Genomic DNA, 24959 nt, shown 5'->3' on the forward strand with positions numbered 1-24959 from the left:
CCTCTAGATTAGTATTGGCAACGCATTGAGAATGTCCAGAAGAGAACTGAAGGCTAGTGAAGGGGAAAGCATGCGGATAGTTGGTGCAGGCCCCCTGCAGGCCTTTTGTCCAATACAGACAAATCTACTAAAGTATTGGCCAGGTTGTTGTCAGAAGGCATTGTCTTGGAGGTTCTAAGCTGATGCCAGTGGGGCAAACTGCCCTACAAATAGATGAATGAACATTCAGCAAACTTCCCACTTAATTGCAAGTTCAATTTGCCCATGTGCTGCTGTTGACTCGAGAGTGGTGGAAGCGACCATACATCAGACGCCTGTCGGGTATGAAGAAACTCCCGTTGACAGACTGAGTGAGGAAAAACTGAATAAGAGTTTGACGAGGTTCTAAAGCATAGTCGGATTGCCCGCTGAAAAGAAAGGGGATAAAGGAGGGAACATGCTGCAACATCCTCCCAGAGTGATTTTAGAAGCAAAGGACCGCGAAGTAATGACTAAAGCCCTGGATATATATTTTGATGGCAGCTCTCTCAGTAGGCTGGATGATTCAGGAGACCAGCCAAGAAGAGAATCTCCCAGCATACCCTTACATATCTTTTCAAGAGCTCAAGGCCGGAAATGGGATCCCAATAGGAACATTCAGTTTTATGGGCTCAGTATTAGGAAGGGATGTAGCAATGGATTGCACAAAGACAGTTACAAAACTGGACTCCACAAAGGCCCTTGAGCGTCCTGTGTCATATGACTCAAAGCAGCAAACCTCATGTATATACATCACTACTCAAAGAGAGCTTTCTAAACTGAACACCCAATCAAGACCATTTTTCCTACCACAGCTAAACAAACCCCCACATCTGTCAAAAGTATCCCAAAAGAAGACCTTACCTCATCCACTGCAAAAGTGGAGCAAACACCAGGAAATCCTAAGAGCATTGAACAGAGTCAATGTAGTGAGCCTTGGCAGAAAAGAAAGACAAAATAAGAGGACCTGCCAGAGTCAGGAAAGGGAGAATCCTCAATATAGAAAGGAAGCAATATCAGATGAGGATACACAAATGACGCCTTAACCGGGGGTGGGGTAAACATTAAAAAAGGATCATTCCAGCCCAGACCAGCAGCATCTCTGTGGCAAAGGGTATCATACAGTGCAGTTGAATAGCATAAACAAACACAACAGTGCAAAATTGGTGCTGCTGATAAACAAACTCTACACAGAAATAACGGACCTCAGACAGGAAATTCAAGAGCTTAGACAAACAGATCTGAAAGCAAGGAGTAAAATTTATCTGTGCAAAAGGATACATAGCATTCTCCCCCCTCGTCCACCTGCAAACAGTTTGAAGATACATATAATATCCCTCAATCAGTTCAACTCAAATGGGGACAGCAAAATGAACTTCCCCCAGGATAAACCAACCACACAAAAAAGGTTGTTCCTTTTTGCGCCTATCCTCTAGGGATAATCAGGGGTGTGGAATTTAATAAAATATCTACATGTCCATGGGGAAGGTTGCTTCATAAATCTACTTGTCCTGTAACAAAATCCACTTGTCTCTTTGGTGCCATGTAGTGTGGCGACAGATTATGGCAACAATCTCATTATGTAAGAGCTCTGATATAGCCTCTCTGATTATGCCAGGGCTCATACCATAGTAGTGTTTAAATTCTTGCGATTTCCTTATGTTGCCATGTTTCTGCAGATCTACAAACTGGGGCTGAAGGTAGTGGTAAGCAATAGTTTCAGGATTAGAATGCCCTTTTAAGTCTGTTCAAACCTACTAACTTGCATGTTTTAGGGGGTTTCAACAACTCTTCTCTAATCTTTTCCCATACTGAGAAATGTTGGAAATTTACTTCCGACAATGACAGATGTAAACCATCTTCCAGAGTTGGGAAAAAAGTGGTTGGAGAGGAAGTGAACTTGCAAACACTCAGATTTTTGCATGAGCAAATCTACACATGCATATTTGCTCATGCTAAATTGCAGTTCACAATTCATTTGTAGGAGTACTATTTCTTGTCCTACTTCTGTATATTCTTGGGAATTCATAAAAGCCGTAAATGCTGCACCTAATGCAAGGACATATACCATGGGTGCACTTTTAAGACTTTTTTAAATAATTGGGCCCCTAATTTGGCCTGGCATTGACCATGGCCTTTTGCGTTTATTAAAATTCTGTCTCTGTCTATCGGCCATCTTAACTGTGAGTGACAGCATTCTGCTCTTTCACAAGGAGCATATCTGCACACAAAGTAGTTTTGTTCAGTGCCAGTAACTACTGTGGCAGTGTGTGCTTTTTGAGACCAAAAATTTTTTTTGCTTTTGCCAATGTTTGTCATAATGGTGAGGGTGGGGGGAGACCAAAGCCAAGCCTTACCTGCACAGCCTGTGGCAGGGGCACAGAGGGGCATTCCATCCGACACCAGCGCCGTGAGGGAAACGGCCGCGCTGACCAGGAAAGCCGTGAGGGGAACGGCGGTAGTTCCCATCGGGGAACTACAATACCCAGCAGCCCCGGGACCGGCGCATGAGGGAGGAGTCACCTGCGCGACCGGAGGCGCTTAATAGCTCGCGCCCTCGGCGAGCCTCTGGGGAGACCAAAGCCAAGCCTTACCTGCACAGCCCGTGGCAGGGGCACAGAGGGGCATTCCATCCGACACCAGCGCCGTGAGGGAAACGGCCGCGCTGACCAGGAAAGCCGTGAGGGGAACGGCGCTACAATACCCAGCAGCCCCGGGACCGGCACACGAGGGAGGAGTCACCTGCGCGACCGGAGGCGCTTAATAGCTCGCACCCTCGGCGAGCCCCTGGGGAGACCAAAGCCAAGCCTTACCTGCACAGCCCGTGGCAGGGGCACAGAGGGGCATTGCATCCGACACCAGCGCCGTGAGGGAAACGGCCGCGCTGACCAGGAAAGCCGTGAGGGGAACGGCGGTAGTTCCCATCGGGGAACTACAATACCCAGCAGCCCCGGGACTGGCGCACGAGGGAGGAGTCACCTGCGCGACCGGAGGCGCTTAATAGCTCGTGCCCTCCACTCGCCCCACGAGTCACGCGCGGGAGAAGCCCGGGACAAGGGCGGGGGCCATCTGCGGCCATCCGAGGCCAGAGGAGGCCGGGTCGGGCACCCCTCTTAGCTCTTGCGCCAATACACCAGGAACATTGACCAAAGGTACTGTTACCCACTGACTATTTCCGGTCCTTCTAACAGGCCCCTTCCAAGGTTGCCGATATTGACTTAGAATAAAACATTCTTATTGGTAGCAGCCGCCACGCTATGTCTTCCAAAGGGGGCCTTAGAAACCTTTCCTCCCAGGGTGACCTGCATAGGAGAACAATGGATTTGTATTTTAAGCGTGTTATATTGCCCATTGCAAGTGATTTAGATAGAATAGAACGATCCCCTGTCCTGGACAGCTCTTTCACTCTGGGTTCTCCGTCTCAGACTGTTGATATAGCCCCGGCTATATCATTACTGGATGAACTTAATCAAATGTGCAAATCCTCGTACGCCCCTCTGGATTCAGATAAAGCTCCTATTTCTCCAATATCTACGCCGAATCATGGGTCTAGCTGTTCTTCCCAATTAACTCACACTCCACAGGTAACGCCCCGCAAAATACGACCAACAGCAAACTCTCTACCGGCAATCCCCAACCAGGTGCTTTCTGCTAAAAGGAAGAGAGATGAGGCTAAACATGAGGGCAGTCAGGCTAAATTACAAAAATTACATCGTAATTCACCTTTACCCAATACTCCTAGTACTGCGACTTTGAAAGCACCCACACAGGCCTCCCTACTGTCGGAGCTCGAAACCATGATGAAGTCAATCATATCTCCATTGATTGATAAAATGACTAGCCTAGGGGACAGGCTTAGGGGTGTCGAGGAAGCTATAAAAGTTAAGGCGATAGTTACTAAAACCATGGGAGGACCCGTACAATCACAGCATCCAGCCCCTTTAGAAACGCCAATCTCTATCACACAAAGCAAGTTCTCCTGTAAACAATCAGTTGCTCCACACATGAAATTTGTAAATATCCCAGAGGCCGCCACGCCATCACAGACTTCTTACCCTAGGGCTGGGCAGAATAAAGAGAAGCCATCTCATAAAAGAATAGCATATAGTCATGACACTTTACCGCACAAAACTAACCACATACATCTGCCACCAGAGGCAGCCCCTATTGTGTGTGTCCTCTCAGGAATACCTGAACTCCCAAAGGGAAAACTTGAGAGACAGCAGGACCTAAGGAATAAGGTAGTGTACTGGCTCACCAAAAATAGACCTCTGCCCCCCCAATTTAGACGGGACTATATTAACCCCTTCTACGCTGATGACGAGCTGGGCTCGTCATGGCGTAGCCTGCTCGCACGCTGATGACGAGCCCAGCTCGTCACGTAACATGCGGTTTTAAAAAACTCAGCGTACGAGCGGAATTCCGCCCGCACGCATGCGGTTAAGTGTTCGAAGGGTGGGTTGGTTAGGACCTCTCGCAAAAAACACTGTGGGCGACTTGGTACTCGTAAAGTTTAGAAATAAATACGTCGTCCCTTACCTGCAATCTTGGCAGCCACAAATAGGTGATGGTCCTATATCCGTTTGGAGTTTAAGTGAATTTTACCCCAGAACATTATATGCCCCGTCGTAATGCCAGACAACATAGAGTAATTCCCGGACAGCGAGAAGTGGTCTTGTATTGAGTGGCCACCTTTCCTCTGTTTTTATCAACTTGTTCATTCTCCATCCTGTTTATTGATTAGCCGATTTATTCTATTGATTTAATTTATTTTTAAATTCATCTAATTCTTTTTATGAAATGAAATGAAATGTATTAATGTATTTTTATGTACTGCTGTTGCTTTTATGATTTTTCATATTGAAATCGAATAAAGCTAAACAATCAGACTAAAAAGAAATTTTTTTTAAAAATGGTGAGGGTCCGGCAACTCCCACACCAATAAGGTTTTACAAAAAACATGCCAAAACGAGTTAACACATTGACAAAATCTAAATATCTGACCACCAATTTCAGACTTACTGGCTTTGCCAATGTTTGTTTATTTTTGTTCACCATAATCTTATTGAAACTGTTATACTGATTTTCCAGTATGAATATTTCTGGGAAATACCAGCATGAATCAACATATGTTACTAAGTGATGCTGCAAAGAAATGGTACCTGAAATGTTAATAGTATTTAGCTAAATGTTTTTTTCCTGCTTTCATTTTTTTGTGAACATTTTATTTTGAGAGCAAGGAATCATCAATCTTGCTTTGAAGCTTCTGCAAATATTTGCATCAAATCAGAGAGCATTCTGGGAGCATTATACATAGGCTCATTTTGCTAAACTTTGAAAATGTGTGTACACATTTTTATACTGGAACCACTGTCAGTAGTACAGTCAGAGCTTACAACATTTACTTAGAGCGCTCACCCTAATAATAAAGGCTTTCAATGAATAAACCATTAATACAAGTTTGAACAGCATTAACGTATGGATAAAAATATTACCTTAACAGCAGACAGTGTCTTTCCCTGGTCCATAATGTGGTACTGCAAACTAGCAGCCAAATGGTTTGTACTGTAGAAGGTTGGGCTATTGGATAGAGAGGAACACCTTTTGAAGGACGAAGCAGGGAAAATAGAATCGCCAGGCACCATGACCTTGACTGCTTTGGATACTTTATTCCTCTTACAAGATAAGCCCTAAAACATAGAGCCAGTGCTGTCAAACTGGATAGAAGACGCAGTTTGCAATTTACAGATGGTTAAGTGACAACTATGTGACAACACCATCAAGATGAACGACCTATAGATTGTAAAAAATCATCAAGCTAATTCTAACTGCCATAACAGCTGTATCCTTGTTGGCACAGGAAGGACAAACTTAATTGAGTACATGGTCCGATCGGTGACACTAGCGAACTCCTTCTCAACCACCATAATTGTGCTGGATCCAAATGCAAGCTGGGGGAAACGTGACCACACATTTGTTAGATCTACTGCTGTCAACCAGGACAAAACTGCCCCAATGAGATGCATAATAGGCCAAATCAAGCAAGCCATTTAGAAGTAAATCTACCCAAGAGTGAGGGGAGAAAGAGGAGGCCGGGCATATTGCAAAATACTTGCATTAGCATGGAGGCCGATGGGGACATTTCTGGTGGCCACAAAATGGCAATAGGTGCAGAGCATACAGCACTACATACCCTAGGAAAAATAAATAACGCTAAAACAGACTGACTAATTGTAAGTCACATGAACCGAGCATTTGATCACTGCGGATGGAAACCAAGTAGCTCAATTATCTTCTGGAATGTTGCAGAGATCTCCCAGAATATGGACCATGGTGACTGCTTAAATTACTTAACGTCTTACAGTGTGATAATACTCTAAAAAACATGGGCCTCTACACCATAGAAATAGTGGCAGACTGCAGGTATCATGCAGAATTGACAGATGTATTTCCTACAAGGCTTGCGACAAAACTCATGGGGATTTACAAATTATCAACATCCAACTCTTAGATAACTCCTCTCTGAGAATAATACATTTCTATGCACAACAGAAAACAATGGCAGACTTCATAGACCTTTTAAAAGTTAACAAGGATGCCTTATACCTTCCTTGGAAGTAAACATTTTACCCCCTAATTTGCTGTGATTTAAAATGCAAGATTAGAGAATGGGTAAACAACAGTGAAGCTGTATTGGCATTGAAAACAGTATGTGGCATTCCATCAATCAGCCATGCTATTCCAATTAAAGAAGCAAAAGGGTAACGTCAGTCCCATTTTTGTTCAACTGGAAGCCACATTTCAGCTCGAAACTCTTATTAAATTGAAAACTGCAGCATGCCCACCTATAATGACCACAGAGCACAATCGGTGATCGATTAAGATCACTGATTGGCACAGGTTTGAAAATTTGAGGGTGCAATGGAAATTGGAGAGTTATCACAATCCTCTGCTATTAGAGGTAAAAAAAAAACGTCTCATCAGAATCCCAAAAAATACAAAATCTAAACAACACCCGGAACCTGGGGGGTCAAGTCAGAATAAGATGGAGCACTAATCATAAACCCAACATAGAACATTGGGAAGAAGACCCCTCAACAATACATCTTTAGGAAGGAATAGATAAAGGTTCAGGCGACGCTGCCACATCACTTGTCTATGATCTTCTACTGAAATCACTAACCAGGATTGTCTCAAGAAGTTGCATGTTTAAAAAACATCACACTGTTAAAAACTTTGGAAAAGAGGGGTGGTTTGACGAAGAATATAAAGCAATGAAATCAGAAATACAAACAGCGCTCCGAAGTGACTCCTCTAGACAGGTAATAAGGGCTGCAAGATTAAGCTATAAATTGCTAATAAGAAAGAAGACAGCACATTCTTTAAACAGAAAGTGTATAGAACTGTCAAAAGCAGCAGTTGAGAATGCTACTCAGGCCTTTTGGAGAAAGATCAGGGAAGGTCCCAGAGCAGGGAAAACTTTTTGGGAGTCAAATATTTCAAAACCAACATGGATAACGCATTTCAATATCATTGTAAACTCCACAGGCAAATTTGCCCATTAAATATTGCCACCCCCCCCACCCCCCACAAACCATTTGACAACAAAGGATCATATGGTAACCTATTAGAAGCATTGTTGAAAGACAAAATGAGAGAAGCCATACAAGGTCTTTTAAAAGAAAGGTGCCAGGGAGGTGTTCAGTGTTGATGTGGATTAGTGTGTCAAAATACTTGCCATAGTTTAAGATCATTAGTATAAACAACAAAAATCCTGTTGGTTGCTAATAGGACAGTAATTGTACTGTAACTGTCACTACAGTTGAAGCGTCAGACCAGCCGACAAGCGCTCATTCCTGTAATTTGTTCCAGAATGGCAAGCGCATCCCCTACTGGCCCATTCTTGTGCAATTAATTAATGTCTGAGAGTTTAGGATATTCATTTATCACCCTAGAGCTCAACTAAAATTAGCAGGCTTGCCGTCTTTCTACCCTCCATAGGACTCCTACCATTGAAGGCGACTTTCATGCAACTCAAGGTTGCCCATCACTCATGACCTGATGAAGCAACGCCCCAAATGGTTTCAAGTAACTGCGACTATCTGGGTCGAAACGTCGACAATACTAATTGTCTGCACTAAAGCAAAACACCCTTGCGGGCCTTCTAGGAAATTTCTAGATGCCCCTCTGGATGAGGCTTAGTTTGTTTTGTTTTAGACAGACAGCTTGCAGGCTGCTAAAGTACTGCTTAGTTCTATATTTTCTTTATTTTACATGGGCAGTCACTTTACCCTTCATTTGTTCACTCTGCACAAGCACTGATGTCACACTGTTTCCACCTGATGGAGCAACCTTGAGTTAATTGTACACAGAATTTTCGTGCACTTGCGCTAAAATACATACACTGTGCAGCAATAATTTTCTTTAGTTACGTTTTCTGTGTCCTCATGTTGCTGTCGATTAATGCTTTTGGCTGACCTTTAATTCATTTTGGTCTTAGGTGTAATTAGCAACCGATAGCATTTTTGTTGTTTATACTAATTGTTATCCAGATCCTGGGTTTATTGGGTCACCCCATAAGATTGTAATGATAGTTTATGATGATAGCAGTAACTTATAGCTGCCCTGGCTCTTGGTTAAATAGCATCATCATGCCACCATACAAGAAGGTATATAAAGACAGCCAAAATCTTACAGACCGATAAATCTAATTGACATAGACTGTAGAATCAACTGCACACTGGGGGTAGGACGATGGCTAAAGGTCACCACCCTTAGCAATTGGCTGCTGTAAGAACTATTACATACTTATCAGTGTTCATTAATCAGCCATTGGTTGATTGTATCCATCATTGGTGATGTGTCACCTATGAGCTAGCCAGTTCAGTGGTCTGACAAAAAAAGACAGATTTCTCAGATAAACTACTGCTCCTGAAGTTGGCAAACTGGTAATTATGACCCCATCATTAAAACCTAATGAAGCACTACTGACTTTTTTCGTTTTTGGAACGGTAATAAAAAGGTATGTTTTATAGGGCTCTTGTTGAACAACTATATTACTTTGCAGAATTGTTTTTCCTACTTTCTAAAATGTGCACATTATTTGGAACGTTTTGTGACTAACAGCCTGATTCATGAAATCCTAATTCTGCGATTTTTAAATTGCGATTTACAGCGAATCGCAATTTAGAAGTTGCAGATCGGCATTCATCAAAATTACTGAGAAAATAAAGCGATTCGCAAGCGGCCGCAAAAAGCGTTTGCGATTTTCTAAAATCGCAGAATAATCGCTATTTCCGTCAACATCCGAGTAGGAATTGCGATATCGCTAATTGCGATATCGCTAATTGCGATCTCGCAAAATCGCGAGATCTGAAAAACGGGAAGTCGCATTTCGAGCACAGTGATGACATCACAACCAGGAAGCAGCCAGTTCCCAACCCCATTCAGAACAGTGAGGCTGATCTCGAGGCTGCATCTCACTGAGCTCCTTCCAGGACACCTGCAAACTTGCAAATCCTTAACTTAACTTACTGCAGCAATGGCAGAGGATGCTGTACCAGGGCCCAGCGACACCGGGCGCAAGCGGAAGCTCAAGTTCTCTGAGCAGGAGTTGGAGCACCTGATTGATGGGGTGGTTGATAACCACCCAAAACTTTTTGGAAAAGACTCCAGGAGGGTGCCTGAGGCGGAGAAACGCCGAATCTGGCTTGGGATAGCGGCAAAAGTGAACTCTGTGGGCGTGGCACACAGGTCGCTGGAGGAGCTGAAGAAGAGGTGGTACGACCTCAGAGGTCGTGCCAAGGAGAGGGTGGCAGAGAGGCTGGGCGAGACCCTGGCTACTAGAAGCGGAGAACCTACAGTCCCTCCCAACACCCCCATGGAGGACCGCGTGGAGGACACTCTAGAGCCAGAGGCGTGCATTGGGGTCATCAATCTGGACTCATCCTGCCCCACCCAAGAGAGCCAAGGTAAGTGGCATGCGACTGCGACCCTGTCCCCTATCAATGGCCATGACCCTATAGCCTCCCATAATCATCCTAAGTCATGCAATACATGCACATTAGGTCATGCCCAAAAGCATTGTGGGACATGTAGTCTGCCCACAATGTACAAGAACCCCAATGCAGCCAGACATGTCCCAAAGTACGCAATGCCACAGCCAGTCAGGGAATGTCATCCAGCATGCATGTAGCAACTGCACGTGTGACAGATACATGCAACTAATGTACGTCCACTTCCCCTCACAGGTGGCGCTGACAACAGCAGCGACAGCGACAGGCTGCTCATTGAGGAGCAACCAGAGGATGCAGAGGAGGTGCCAACAGCGACACATCCTGCACCAACAGGCTCTGCACCTATCCCCGCAGCCAGGGCAACACCATCTGCGCCACCACCATCAGGCGCAGCACCTATCCCCGCAGCCAGGGCAAGACCATCTGCGCCACCACCATCAGGCGCTGCACTTTTGACAACCACAACTCCACCACCAGCTGGACCCTCTACATCTGGTGCAGCTACTGCGGTGACAGTGCGCACACCCACTGTGGCCAGCCAGCAGAGCAGGCATTTATCCAAAGAACAATGGTTCCTGTGGCATAATAACTTGTACAATTTGTATTTAGTACAACAGCTAAATAGCGCTTTTAAGTTATCAAAGAGGAGGGGTTTGGCAAAGAAAAAAGCACACTCATACCAAATTATAGAAAATGCTTTTGTATTTCAGGTAAGACAAATATATCAGCGACATATATACAAAAAGGTGCAATGTGTCCCCAGTGATATTGTGAGCGAAAAAACACAAAACATAGACAGTAAGTGATCTGTACAATATTCAACTATGAATATTTACATAAGGGAAATGACCAAACGCAATAATAAATCAATTTATAATCAGTGACTATCTACAATCATTGAACACTGTGTTTGAGGGGTTCATTCCCTATGGCGTCGACGGCGTTTCGACCTGTTAGATGAAGGTCTCATCAGGACTAAACAGTGAGGAACATCTAAAGGGAAAAGTGAAAAGTGTATAAGTATGTGTATAGTCGCATTACGTGATAGATGTATATGAATTAAATTTCAGGAAATATACCTCGTGGTGTCTTTTAATAACGCAACCCATGCGTGATAAAATAATAGAATCAACTTACAGTGAACCCAGCCGGGCACTGTCAAGGAGCAAAGCAAAAGAAGTATTAGTGGTGTCACACTCACTTTAGTTTAGGCAAAATGAGCAATTCGCCATATTCTAAGACTTACCACTGTCATGGAAATACGTGGTAGTCCTATGTGAGGGCTGGCGGTCAATGCCGATACAATTTGTCTTAAGCGATCATAACCCTTACCATACCAGCATTAATTGCTCGTATAGGTATATAGATGACATTTTTCTTATTTGGAGGGGGAATGAAGACGACTTTGAGAAATTTGTTTTGTATCTAAATACTGCTCAAACACACTTGACCTTTACATCTACATTACAAAAAGATAGGATCCCATTCCTTGATTTGAATATTCAACATGATGATAGTAAACTTTATACATCTCTTCATAGAAAACCAACCGAAAAAAAACACACTGCTATCATATAAGAGTCAACACCCTAGAGCGCTAAGAGACGGTTTGCCCTTTGGGCAATTTCTAAGGATCCGTCGGAACTGTGCTCGGCGGGATGACTATCTAAAAGAAGCAGAAATACTAAGGAATAAATTACTAAAGAGAGGCTACCCCAATAAAATAGTGAGAAAATCACTTAAACATGCCTGGTACTGCCCTCAAGAAGAACTATTGGTTACTAGACCCAAGAGAGAAATGGAGAAAATTGTATGTGTCACCACTTTTGGGATTCACACCAATAAGATCCGCAAGAATATCATAAAAAACTGGAACATCATTAAAAGCATTGACCCCCAAATTGAAGTACCTTTATTTGCCTATAGGAGAGGGAAAAATTTGAAAGATCACTTGGTTAGGTCATCTACTGAAAAAATTACCAAGGGAGGTGGCACATTAGAAACATCATGGAATCTCCCACCCATCTTGGTCCATCATCCTTGTGGCAATTGTGTAATTTGCCCTCTGACAGAGAAAACAAGCTCCTTCAAACATGGCAGTCATGAATATACACTGAAGTTTTTCTCAAATTGTAATACACGCAATGTCGTGTATTGCATTTGGTGCCCTTGTGGTTTACCGTACATTGGGCAGACACAACAACCAGTGAAAGCAAGAATAGGCCAACACCGCAGCTGCATAAGAAAAGCGGTTTTAACAGCACCACTGGTAGGTCACTTTAAAGAAAAAAATCATTCTGCAGACCAGATGAAATGGCAGGTCATAGACACTGTGACAGTACCTGAGAGAGGTGGTGACATTTCACAAATATTACAACGACGTGAGTGCCATTGGATTGATAGAATCAATTCAATTAATGAAGGGCTAAACTCTGCAGATGAATGGAGGGGCTTTGTCTCTACTCTGATGACCTGATTAGACCTGGTAAAACTGACCATCTCTGAGCAAGAACTGCCAAATTGAGTGAAAGTGTGGGGTGTACACTGATAATGAAAAGAAGGGATCTCCATTGGCTCTTGTAAAGATCTCCAATAATGTATAGTTGAGATATAACGGTTCATGTTTATGAGTTATGCATTACAACAATGACGATATTAAATGTGGGGTACTTATGATTGTTTTTTGTAAATGCATATCTTTCTTTTAATTGCTGTGTGTAATCGAATTTGAATTGTTTGTAACATATCGAGCATTATTGACTATGTACAAAATCGTTATATACTACAATATGCTTGTAAATAACGATCATTGTTATTATGATTACGTGGATAACATCGAAGCAGGAAGTCTTTCTATGTTTACAAACAATAGCTTTGAGCACTTCCCCACCCCTTCTTTACTGCGCGCACACCGCACGCATCAAGTTATAAGCGTGATGACGTCTATACCCGGAACTCATTCTGTTATTACACAGACGACCGGGAAACGCGATCGAGCGGGTCTACCCTTGCGAGCAGGTATGAACCTATTCTAAGATCCTTGTAGACATCTCCAACGACATCGGAGCCTTATGCTAACATTAGGGCGCACCCGTACTAACAGGCGCATTTGTATTAACAGGTACATCCCTGTTCATCCCTCGCTGTATCGGCATTGACCGCCAGCCCTCACATAGGACTACCACGTATTTCCATGAAAGTGGTAAGTCTTAGAATATGGCGAATTGCTCATTTTGCCTAAACTAAAGTGAGTGTGACACCACTAATGCTTGTCTTGTTTTGCTCCTTGACAGTGCCCGGCTGGGTTCACTGTAAGTTGATTCTATTATTTTATCACGCATGGGTTGCGTTATTAAAAGACACCATGAGGTATATTTCCTGAAATTTAATTCATATACATCTATCACGTAATGCGACTATACACATACTTATACACTTTTCACTTTTCCCTTTAGATGTCCCTCACTGTTTAGTCCTGATGAGACCTTCATCTAACAGGTCGAAACGCCGTCGACGCCATAGTTAATGAACCCCTCAAACACAGTGTTCTATGATTGTAGATAGTCACTGATTATAAATTGATTTATTATTGCGTTTGGTCATTTCCCTTTTGTAAATATTCATAGTTGAAAATTGTACAGATCACTTACTGTCTATGTTTTGTGTTGTTTCGCTCACAATATCACTGGGGACACATTGCACCTTTTTGTATATATGTCGCTGATATATTTGTCTTACCTGAAATACAAAAGCATTTTCTATAATTTGGTATGAATGTGCTTATCTCTTTACCAAACCCCTCCTCTTTGATAACTTAAAAGCGCTATTTAGCTGTTGTACTAAATACAAATTGTACAAGTTATTATGCCACAGGAACCATTGTTCTTTGGATAAACACGTTACCCTGGTTCCGTCGTGAGTACGGTCTCCCTTGTTCTTCTTTTTAGCAGAGCAGGCATGGCAGGGCTCGCCAGCAGAACACAGCACGCAGCGGCAGGAGGGGGATGGCTGTGCGCGTGCCGGGCCTGAGCATCGAGCGCCGGATGCTACGCATCCACTAACTGAAGGCACGACGGCAAGGGGCGATCCAACTGCAGCTCCACAACATTGGCCACAATATGGCTAATGTGGCCGACAGGATTGAGCGCATGACGACAGCCATGGAGGCCAACATTGCTGCGCTCATATCGCAGCGCAACACCACCCGCCGCCGCCACCGGCAGCTACTTACGCGGCTGTCAGCATACACCCGCTCAAACTATATAGTTGGGAATGCCACCTCCCAGCTCTCACGACAGTACCTGGCGCAGCAGCAGCAGATGATCCAATGCTGCGAGGATGTTGCACGAGTGTTGGAGCAGGTCACCACTGCCGTACTGGCACTCCATCCTACTGGGCCAGGCAATGTCGGGGGGGACGACACCAGTGAGGGCACCTCCAGTGTGAGCAGCCTATCTGCCTCACAGGTTGGCGTGTTACGCCGCAGCACCAGGCCCACTGCAGGGACACGTGCCGTCCCAGAGGAAGAGCCAGAGAGGCGATTGGGTGCTGCGCGCCGGAGGCGCACTTGAGTTTCATGTACATTGGCTGGGATATGCTGATGATACAAGCATGTCCTGTGTTTTGTTAGGAGCAGTATGGCGCAATACTGCTTGCATTTGAATAATGGAAACATAACATTATTATTGTGCCTCAACAATATTATTTAATCTAGCATCATAGATCGGCCTCCTGTCATTATTTCCATTGGCATGCAAATGTGATTTGTTGGGTGAGGGGAGTGGGTGCACTAGAGATTGTTCATTGTGATGTGGTTGCGGCATCTGTGTCCTTCAGCTGGGTTCTCCCCGCGTGCATGACGCACATGTGCAGGTGGCCGGTTGTCCCCTTCTGACTCACTGCCAGAGATCTCTACAGGTATCCGGCACTTGGTAGCAATGTTGTGTAGTATTGCACACACAGCCACAATGCCGCAGCACACATCAGGACTGTAGTACATGGCCCCACCAGTCTTGTGCAGTATGCGGAATCTGCTCTTCAGTAGCCCAAATGTCCTCTCAATGCAATTCCTTGTGCGTATGTGTGCTACATTGTAACGCCGTTGCTGTGGTGTAGCAGGGTTGAGGTATGGGGTGGCCACTGTCACCTGAATGAGAGGAGCAGAGGGTGAGTGCCTGTGCAGCGCAGCTACTTCATCGCAGTGTAACACTGTGGGTAAAGTGTACTTACCAAGTAGGTGTCCTTCACCAAAGTCTCCCCTGGCCAGTCGTGTGTGGAAGCCGCAGTGCCGGAATATGAAGGAGTCATGTGTACTCCCCGGGTACTGTGCCACTATGTCCGTGATGTATGTCTTAGCATTGCAAACCATCTGGATGTTGAGGGAGTGGTAGGACTTGCGATTGCGGTACATGTACTCCGTTGCAGCTGGTGGGAAGATGTGGATGTGGGTACAGTTAATGCATCCTATCACATGTGGGAAATGTGCAACATTGTAGAATTGATGCTTGGTCTCATCCAAATCCTGTCGGCTGGTGGGAAATTTGATGTGGTGGTGTAGCTGGGTCAGCATTGCGTCAAGTAAACTCCCTAGGCAGCGGGACATGGTGGGCTGGGATATCCCCCCAGCAGCCGCAACTATCCCCTGGAAGCTTACGGAGGCCAGGAGGTGCAGGCTATACAATACCTCGACATGTGGGGGCACAGCATTGGTCCGCCTTGTTGGGTGCTGCATCAGGGGGTCAAGGTCCTGAATTAGCTTGATGATAATTGGCCCATTCAGGCGCTACTTGGCGTATATTTGCTCTCTGGTTTGGCCCAGCAGGGTGACCCGCTGGCGGAATATCCTGTCCTGGATTCTGCGTCTCCTCCGTGCTGCTCGCTGTAGCCTTCGCCGCCTGACCACCATGTAGAGTCCTGGCATTGTGAGACTCCTTATGATGATGCTGCATCTCCTTAAGTGTGTTTGGTCAGGCCTGCACCGGTTACTGATTGGGCAACGGATTTTCAAAAAAAAATTTCAATGGCTTTGATGGTTACCACCTGCTTTGGTTTGTCCTTAAATTGCGCCTCGCAAACTGCGATTTTGGTTTTTTTCGCTATTTGCGATTTTTCATGATTACCGATTGCGATTGTTTTGCGAAATCGCTATTTTATTCGCAGAATCCGTGGTTTATCGCAAATTCCGATTCGCAAATGGTCTACTGCCGGGATTCTGCGAATCTTTTAGCGATTTCGCTATTCTGTGTTTGAGATTTCGCAATTTTCGTGGTGAATACCGATTTTGTAAATTGCGCTCGCAATAGCATATTCGCAGCTATTGCGAGCGCAATTTTGCTTCATGAATCAGGCTGATAGTCACATAACGTGCAAGAGTCAATTTAGCAAAGGCTATGTAAAAGTTAAAGTAAATGTAAAGTGAGATTGCAATACAAACGGAATATACTTTCCTATCTTGGCTAACTAAAATAGCACTGACAAAACCAACAGCTCTAGCTCTTGTATGGTGTATTCACACAATATCACATAACCTGAAGGCATACATGCACACTCAATGCGTGTCCATATTCACATGCAGATGCACAGCTCAACCTGCAACAGCATCCTAAAACAAATATAAATCAACATACATACAGACGTAATTGCACACAGAGCAAGAAGACATGTCTACAGTCCTACACACCGCAAAACACACCTTCAAGCACCCAGAGTGACCAGAAAGGGGCATACTCACAAAGACACACACAAAGCAAATAATCAGACAGAGAAAAACATATACAGGAATACACACATATCAACATTACATAGGACATAAATGCACACAGAGAAAAAAGATGCTGGGTGGAATACACAAATTCAACTTACTTGCAGGCTGCGCCCGGGACTGGATGAAATCATTTTTGGAAGAGCGCACCCAGCAGGTCTGGATGCCTCCTTTTTCATCGACTGCCAAGAAAATGTCCACCGGAGTCCCTCAGGGTTCTACTTTGAACCCTTTGCCCTTTAATATCTATTTGGCTCCTCTGATTTTTCTGGCTGAGGAACTGGGTGCAAAAATAATCGCATATGCTGTTGACACCCAGCTCCTATTTACCTGGAAGGACTCCGACCTGCCGACAGAAATTGCTCAGAACTGACTCTCGTCTGTGTTTAAGTGGTTGGCCCATGCCTAACTGAAATGCAACGAGGACAAGTCTGAGGTCCTTCTATATGGTCAGTTTCCGCCTGCCTTCAGAGAAAGTTTATGGCCTCCAGACTTTCCTCGACCTAATTCAGAGGGCGCTCCAACAAAGAACTTGGGGGTCTGGTTTGGAGAAGGCCTGCAGTTTTCAGTGCAAATTAAGAAACTCACTGGAGTTTGCTTTGAAACCCTTAAGTCACTAAGAAGGTTCTTCCCCTTGCTTCCGAGGCCGGCCCAGGAAATGGTTGTTTGTGCTCTCATTCTCTCCCGCATCGATTATGCCAATGCTCTGTATATAGGTATTCCTGTATATTTGCAAAAAAAACCTACAGACCATAAAGAACGCCGCGGCTAGACTTCTGTTTAACATCTCTGGAAGATCTAGCGTAAAACAGCATTTACGCAATCTGTATTGGCTTCCTGTGGCTCAGAGAGTGCAATTCAAAGTTCTTACCCTGGTGCATAGAGCCCTGCATGATCTTGGACCAATGTACATCAGGAAGCGCTTTGCTTTCTATGTCCCTAACAGACTGCTGCGCTCAGCCACCCAACGACGGATGACGATCCCACGATTCCGCCAAACGCGGCATGGGGGCCAGTCTCTTTCCGTCAAAGCAGCGATGGCATGGAACTCTCTGCCCCTGGAATTACGGAACACTCAGGACCTCTGACTTTTTAAAAAACAACTTAAAACCTTACTCTTCAAACAGCTGTTTTAAGTTCTTCGCTCCACCAGGTCACTGTTATTTTGCGCGCCAGGACACTCTTGAGTATTTGTGCGCGGTATAAATCCATCATATCATATCATATCAATGGTAATTACTTTGGGCTGCACTTCAGTCCATCATTTTTTACTCACTATGCCGTTATGGACACAGACTATATGGAAATCAGTCTTATCTCCAACCAAAAAGATTCCATCCATTCTGTACCACTAGGCTACATCTCCTCTGCCTGGGAAAAAAAAGCAACCCCAGAAACGTTTCATCCTGGTTGGGTCTCATCAGTGAGGTGGAGCTTTTATTCTATAGCACAATGAGCTATGGACTCACAGCTGGACACTGATGTCAAACGCATTGCGTCTTACTGGGATACCAAAAGGTGAAAATCAGAAAGGTTATGGACAGAATAGAATGACTGGATTAACCTCATCCACATACAATCATTCTGGTCCCTGCATGCAGGGTTACAGTGGGTAAAAACATGAACTAGAATTCAGCCAAGAGCAATTACCCGTTGCTGAGATTAGGGCAAGCATTCCGCAGTCATTCTTCTTATTATTTTTTAAAGCACACAGATCGAAAGACAGAAGTCCCAAATACTCACAAAAACTCACCTATAAGTGTCTTATTGAAGAAATAAAATATGGAAACACAGCGCAACAGCACAGTTATACGTGGTAAAACAGCAGTGCAGGCCAAACACATGTGCTGATGAAAAAGAGGTGAAGAGTTTCCTTGAGAACAGACTGCATGACCTGTAAGGTCATAGCTAAAGGAAACCTGTGTTTGACAATCTTGAAGGAATGTATTTATTAATGTAATTTATATAGCGCACAAATACCCTGGGGTGTCTCGGCACTGAAGATAATAGAAGAGGCAGTAGGGGTGAGTGATTACTGGTTGAAGAGCCATGTTTTTACTTTCTTCCTAAATGTCAGGAGGAGGCCTTAGCACACAGGCATACCGGCACATATTCTGTGTTTTCAATAGATTGAAACATGGTTAGACAATGGGCGCAGGAGACTGAATTAGCCAAGAACACACTGAATCTGATAAGAGGACTTAGCAGCACGATAGAGCACACACACACAAATAAATATGCATTCAACCCAAATACACATGCATTCAAAAGTAGAATACTTTGTTTGTTAAGCTTTGTTAGAACTGCAATAGAAGATGCGTAGAAAATGTGGTTAAAGTCTAGGGTACCAGGTGACCTCATGTTTTTCCATAACTAATGTGTAACAATGTGTAACTACCTAGTAATTCATTTTTTGAACTTTTGTAACTAGCATCGTTTAACTCTTTATGAAAATATCTGCCTGTGAAGTAGCAAATTGAGACTGGCTGTTTACTTGTGTGAAGACTGCCGATCTCCTTGCAGCCACATTAAAAAGCTGTCTTTACATTGCCAAGAGGAGTCTGTCTTTTTCTTCATTTTAAAGTTACCCTGCAACAAGTGCACTACTACTAATAGACATACAGACACCCATGCAAACAGAACACACAAATGCAGACACATATACAGTGTGTACAAGGGCTACTTGCTCACACAGGAAGACAGGTAATGCATGAGTAGGTGAATGATCAATAAGTGCATAAATGTGAGTGGATACAAGGATGGCTAGATGAATATAACTGGGTGGATAAATGGATGCTTAAATAAATGGTACAGTGGGACACAGATGAATAGAAGAGTGTATGGGTAGATGAAAGGATGAGTGTGAGTGGGTGATTAGATAAATTAGGTGATAAATACATAGGTGTGGGTGTATGGTTAACCCATTCAACCAACCCTCTTTGTACTCACTTGTTTGTCATGCATTCACGCACTCACCCATTCAGCCATCATCCCATGGTCTACATGGGTCATTCAACCACACTAACCTAAATACCCAAGCACTCGTCCATCCATTCTATGCAATGACTCATTCATTCATATGAACATGCAGTTATGCACCCATTCATCTACTCCTCTATCTTCCCACTCACACATCTGTTCATCCAAACACTGACTCATTTGCACACTCAACCACTCACAAGAGTTCACACCAACCAAACTTGTCAATCAATGAAAAACCGCTTAACTTAAAAAAAAAAACGTTTGCCACATCTACTGGTGTTGTTAGTACTTATTACTGGTTGCTACCATAGCAACGTTAAAAAATTGTTTGAGGCTCAAGTAGTTATCTATAATTCTGTGCATTCCATTTAAAAAAAAGACAACAACACAACTTAAATTAGTGATTCAGACTGTTCTTAATGTTCAAAGCAGAGGAAAAAGGCCCGCAGAAAGATAGAATTTTCACTTCCCTTCTAGTGTAGGTGGAGTATCAGCTGCGGCGTGTAGTGATCTGCCACCGGTAGTGGCGTTTAGAGAAGTCTGTGACTTTCAACCACAAGGAAGGGAAATGGTGATGGCACACCACGAGGCCAGCTGCACGCATCTAGCGGAGGCCGAGAAAATAATGGGGAAAACGAGAATCTGTTGTTAGACCCACAACTTCGGCAGTTATCGGATCTACCAACGCTGCGGATATCACAAGTGACTCTTCTATGTAAGTAAAACGAAGAAAAACAAATGTCTTGCTGCTAACCCGCTGAGACTTAAGGGCACGGAAATTACTTGGAATTTACTCAATGTGTTGGTGCAAGGGCAATGCTTGCCCTTTGGCTGGGGAGGGGCAGCTTTTCAGAATACTTGCATGTTATAGTACTGCATGAACACAGAAGACAAATATTGTGCATGTGTGACTTTATATCAATCATATTCACGGGAGAATGTCTGCGCCATCAATGCTTTAAAAAGTATAAGGGAGATGGTGAAAATGGAAAAAATTTTGGTTACTTTTAATAATGCACTTTTTAGTTAACAAATAATGAGGGTGATATTCCAACTGGTTGGAACAAATGAAAACTCGTAAAACTGTACAGTGAAATGAATTTTGCATTGTATCCTATTGTATTTTAGTACATATATTGGGGCAGTAGTATTAAGATGTTTGAAATATACTTTAATCAAATACAAAATCAAATATTTTTTTCTCAAGCAAGTAGCCTTTCTGGTTTTTATCCAACTTTAGATTAAACAACAATAAAAAAACAGAAAAAAAAACCTAAGAGCATAATGGGCCAGAAACGCTTTCCTCAGAAGGCAGGGCAGGGGAGTGGAGCCTTTGTGGTTTCTTAAGTTTGCACAATCTCCGTCTCTTCGCTTCAAAAGGATGTGACCAAACCTTACACGCCCATCTGGACTGATTAGGAGCTGAGGAGAAAAACTTCACTAAGTGTCTGAAAAGTAAAACATACATTTAATTTGTCTTGAAACGACAGACGCACATAACACATTTGAGGGCATCATCCGAATGGAAAAATAGAAGTGCCGGTATTCTGTTCCCGAGTACCTGCTTGTTTCTCAGAAGTGCAGGTACTCTCCAATTAAAGGTATTACGTCTCTCTTGAGATGTGACGGTACTGTCCTTCTCAAAATAAATAAAAAAGTGCAGGTACTCCGTACCGGACAGTACCGGCCCATTTAAAGCACTGATCCCAGCAGATGCACTGGCTGCTGCAAAGTCTCTCTGGCGGGCAAAGTTCTTAATATCTACACCATAAGAAGTACGGTCCCTCACAACAAACAGGCATTGCACGATGGCACTGCCAGCAGAACAAAAGACTAGGCATCAAACAATATGAACCTCTTAAGCAATTGTGAGACTGTAGTTTGTAGCCAATTTAACATATTTCGCTCTTAACGCAGCACTAATCGGTATGTTGAACATTACAGGGATTCTGAAAAGGTTTAGCTCGGTAACTAATCAGTTATACCCACTTTTGTCTGCCACCTTTCACTGTGTTAAATGCAGACTTCCTGTGCACCTGGTGGTGTGAACATTCTTTTTTTTAAATCCAAGTTGCAGCAGTGACTGCTGCTGCGGATTTAATCTTAAACCTGGCTCGAACGGCACCCTGTAACTTGGCTGCTTGACCGCTGCCTCCTTCCGCGTGTCTGAAGCAGCCAAGCCCAGGCACCCTCAAGAGGCAGCAAACCGCCGAGCGTCGGAGCCGCTGCTCAGAAAATGGCGCCGTCCAGCTCAAAGGAATCACGTGTTTGAAGACACAAAGGGGGGGTCTTCTAAGTCACAGAAGAGGTAAAATAACGGTATAGGTTAACTTATGCTGAGCCGCCGCCGATTGTGTGGCAGGTTGAAACTTCCATTAAAACTGCACTGTAATAGTAAACTATTTGAAGAAAATGAATAGCTCTAAATAGTTCAAAGATGAGTAACATGAGGTGACAGCATGCTTTAAGCATTAAACTACAGAACATATACCCTTAGATTCAAATTAATTGCGTACATCTGCTATACATTTCTTCTTTAAACCGTTATTATTCTGCTCTTGTGTCATTTGTTAATATTACGAATAGGAGTAAGACTACACCTGCAAGTATGGTACGCACAGTGCAGAAGACACCCGACCACTCTCACACACACGCATCGCTGACAATGTTTCTGCTTCAAAAGGTAATTTTCTTAATGATATGTATGACTTTCAAGAATTTGGATACCCACACTCATAACGCTGCAGTCGTGAAACGTTATACTGACATCATTTCAGGCTATTTGTACCCCTGTAGTCACGCGCCCAGGGCATATAGCAGAATTGTGCACCAATAATGACGATCACGTGCTAAGATGAATAGCAACTGCAGTGTAATTCTGCCGCAAAACCTGTACAAACGGCTTTTGGAAAAAAATAACGAATGTAGGTAGTAGTAAGCTTGTGTAAATATCACTTTTGCACTGGTTGGTCTGTGCAGATGTTGAAAACAATTGCAATTCACTTGTGAAAGGATTGTAATCTGCCCCAAATGGATTTTTGCGTCTCCGAGAGCCGTGATGCAGGCGTAGGCGTTATTAACAGCTACAAAAAAACGTTTTTTTTGCATGGAGAGCAAAAGCCATATCTTCAATTTCAAAATAATTTTTCATGTTGTTCAAAACAGTGAAAGTTCGGTGTGAAAATGTTTTAAATTTTATGAAGTGTGTAAAAGATATTTGCGAAAAAACAAAAATGCACAAGGGTTCAGATCAATCAATAGTTTCCTAATGATTACGAATATACCCTGAAGTTGCTAAATGATAGAATGTCGGTTCATACTGCATATTTTACATAAAAAAAAATATATATATATATATATATATGTATCTTTATTGACATTTTGATATACTTTCATGTACATATATGCAAGAGCCCCAGGGGTTTTAAAAAGCAACATTATATTCTACCTGCAAGTAGAATTACATATCATATTTAACATCTGTTCTGAAGAGCTCGTCATTACGTCTTACCATACTTCAAGAGTAACATAACCCATAGCTATTCCCAGGTTAAGGTTCATAGAGAGTAACTGTAGTTGCCAGATTACAGACTTGGTTGTAATGACTTGAATCAAACAAACAACCATGCAACAGGCACAGTCATAAACATGTAAACAATTATGGCACCAAGCTAAATTATATGGAAGGCTCATTTTCATGTTCCGGACTAGTCTGGTTAGGGAGGTGTATTGTACGTAGGGATTAAGATGATATTCTAAACTCTGAAGGGGGAGCGCAATATGTTTCCGCCTCAAATCAGTCCCTTCCATGTTTAATGTCCTGTATTTCTAGGGGCAAACCTCGGGAGGTTCAAGCCTGTGTAGCTTCCCAGTTGGGGAGTCCGGACCATCCGGTTCTGTGGCCCCTCCCTGTTTATTATCCCACGCCCGAAGTATTTCTGCCCACAGTCCTGCAATTGGGTGACAGCGATGCCCTCTGGCATCCTCCCCCATCAGTACCCTCTCTTCCGCCCTGGCCCAAACTTCTACATCTTTTTCCCAGGCTACAACTGAGGGTCCTGCCTCCGCTTTTCACTTCAGTGTAATGCGCCGGCGCACCAGTACTGGCACCAGATACGCAAACCTGGAGCCCACCTTCTTAGCCCTGGGTTGGGGAAACAAGCCAAGAAGACAGACCTCTGCTGTGCAAGGGAGTGTACGGGTCAGTACATGATTAATCACAAACAGGCCCCTATCCGCTCAGCGTCGGCCAGCTCCATACCATATGAGCGAACTCCACATCTGCAGTCTTGTACAACATTTCTGAGTATCAGTTGTAGTCTATGTGGGCTTAGCAAGCCACGATGGCGGCTGTGTTCTGCTGAGGCTCCGTGCGCGGGTGGCCAAATAGCCCGGTAATCCTCGTCGCTTCGGGGTGAAAACATCTTCCCTAACTGCGGATGACTGGCGGCACCGGGAGAAGCCAGGAAACAGCGGTGCCTCACGCTACAAGAGCAGCAAATGTCGCTGACTTTCACCCGCGGCCCGGAGCCCAAGATGCCGGTGGCTCGCTGCTTAAAGGGCAGGAGGTTGGCGGCGAGATTCACCCAGACCAACATCCACTGCGGGCACACACGGCAAAAGCGCAAGACCGGGACCGGCCATACAGCGGTCCCCCCCACCCTCTGCCACCGCGATCGGAGACACCGCCTGGTGCCGGCGGGCTACTGGAATCGCTCCTGAACCAGCGGAGGCGGCCGGATGACGGAGGACGTCGCAGCGGAGACGCAGACCACAGTGGGGGTCAGAGGTGGCACCCGCCCCGGCACACACATCGGCCCCGGAGGGAACGGGCGGCTCATCCCCCCCCCCAGGGGAACTGACACTCAGCGGGGACGCCCGCGATAGAACTAGCCTGGCCTCAACATGGCGCACACAGAGCGGCAACATCGGAGCAGACAGCTTTCCCGGCGGACCTGAGGGGCGACATTTGGGGGTGAGTGTCACGAGCAGCAGGCTTCCCCGCGGGCCGCCCCCCCATGAGATTCCCTGCCGGCCTGGACACAATACTGGTAGGCTGGCCATCACGACACCGCTGCCTGACCTTAAGATGGCGACTGTGGCCCATTGATCTAGACGGAGCCTGGGCCTACCCCCGGTCGGGCTGCAGAAGGTGGACCCCCCAGGTGCTCACAGGACGTTCA

The 24959-nt window shown here is 44.4% G+C and overlaps 2 protein-coding genes across 3 annotated transcripts in view; one reads left to right on the forward strand and one right to left on the reverse strand.

The window, feature by feature from the left end:
• The window catches only part of UBAC2 (UBA domain containing 2), an 873507-nt gene that overhangs the window by 540760 nt on the left and 307788 nt on the right, over positions 1 to 24959 (reverse strand). The gene's annotated exons all lie outside the window — the stretch shown is intronic.
• GPR183 (G protein-coupled receptor 183) overlaps positions 20305 to 24959 on the forward strand; it is an 87507-nt gene continuing 82852 nt past the window's right edge. For both annotated transcript variants that reach the window (XR_015299299.1, XM_086934377.1), the window contains exon 1: positions 20305 to 20491. The gene's annotated coding sequence lies outside the window, so the exon portion shown is untranslated. The remainder of the gene's footprint in view (positions 20492 to 24959) is intronic.

The sequence above is a fragment of the Lissotriton vulgaris genome, chromosome 8 (assembly GCF_964263255.1).
Source record: "Lissotriton vulgaris chromosome 8, aLisVul1.2, whole genome shotgun sequence".
NCBI lineage: Eukaryota > Metazoa > Chordata > Amphibia > Caudata > Salamandridae > Lissotriton > Lissotriton vulgaris.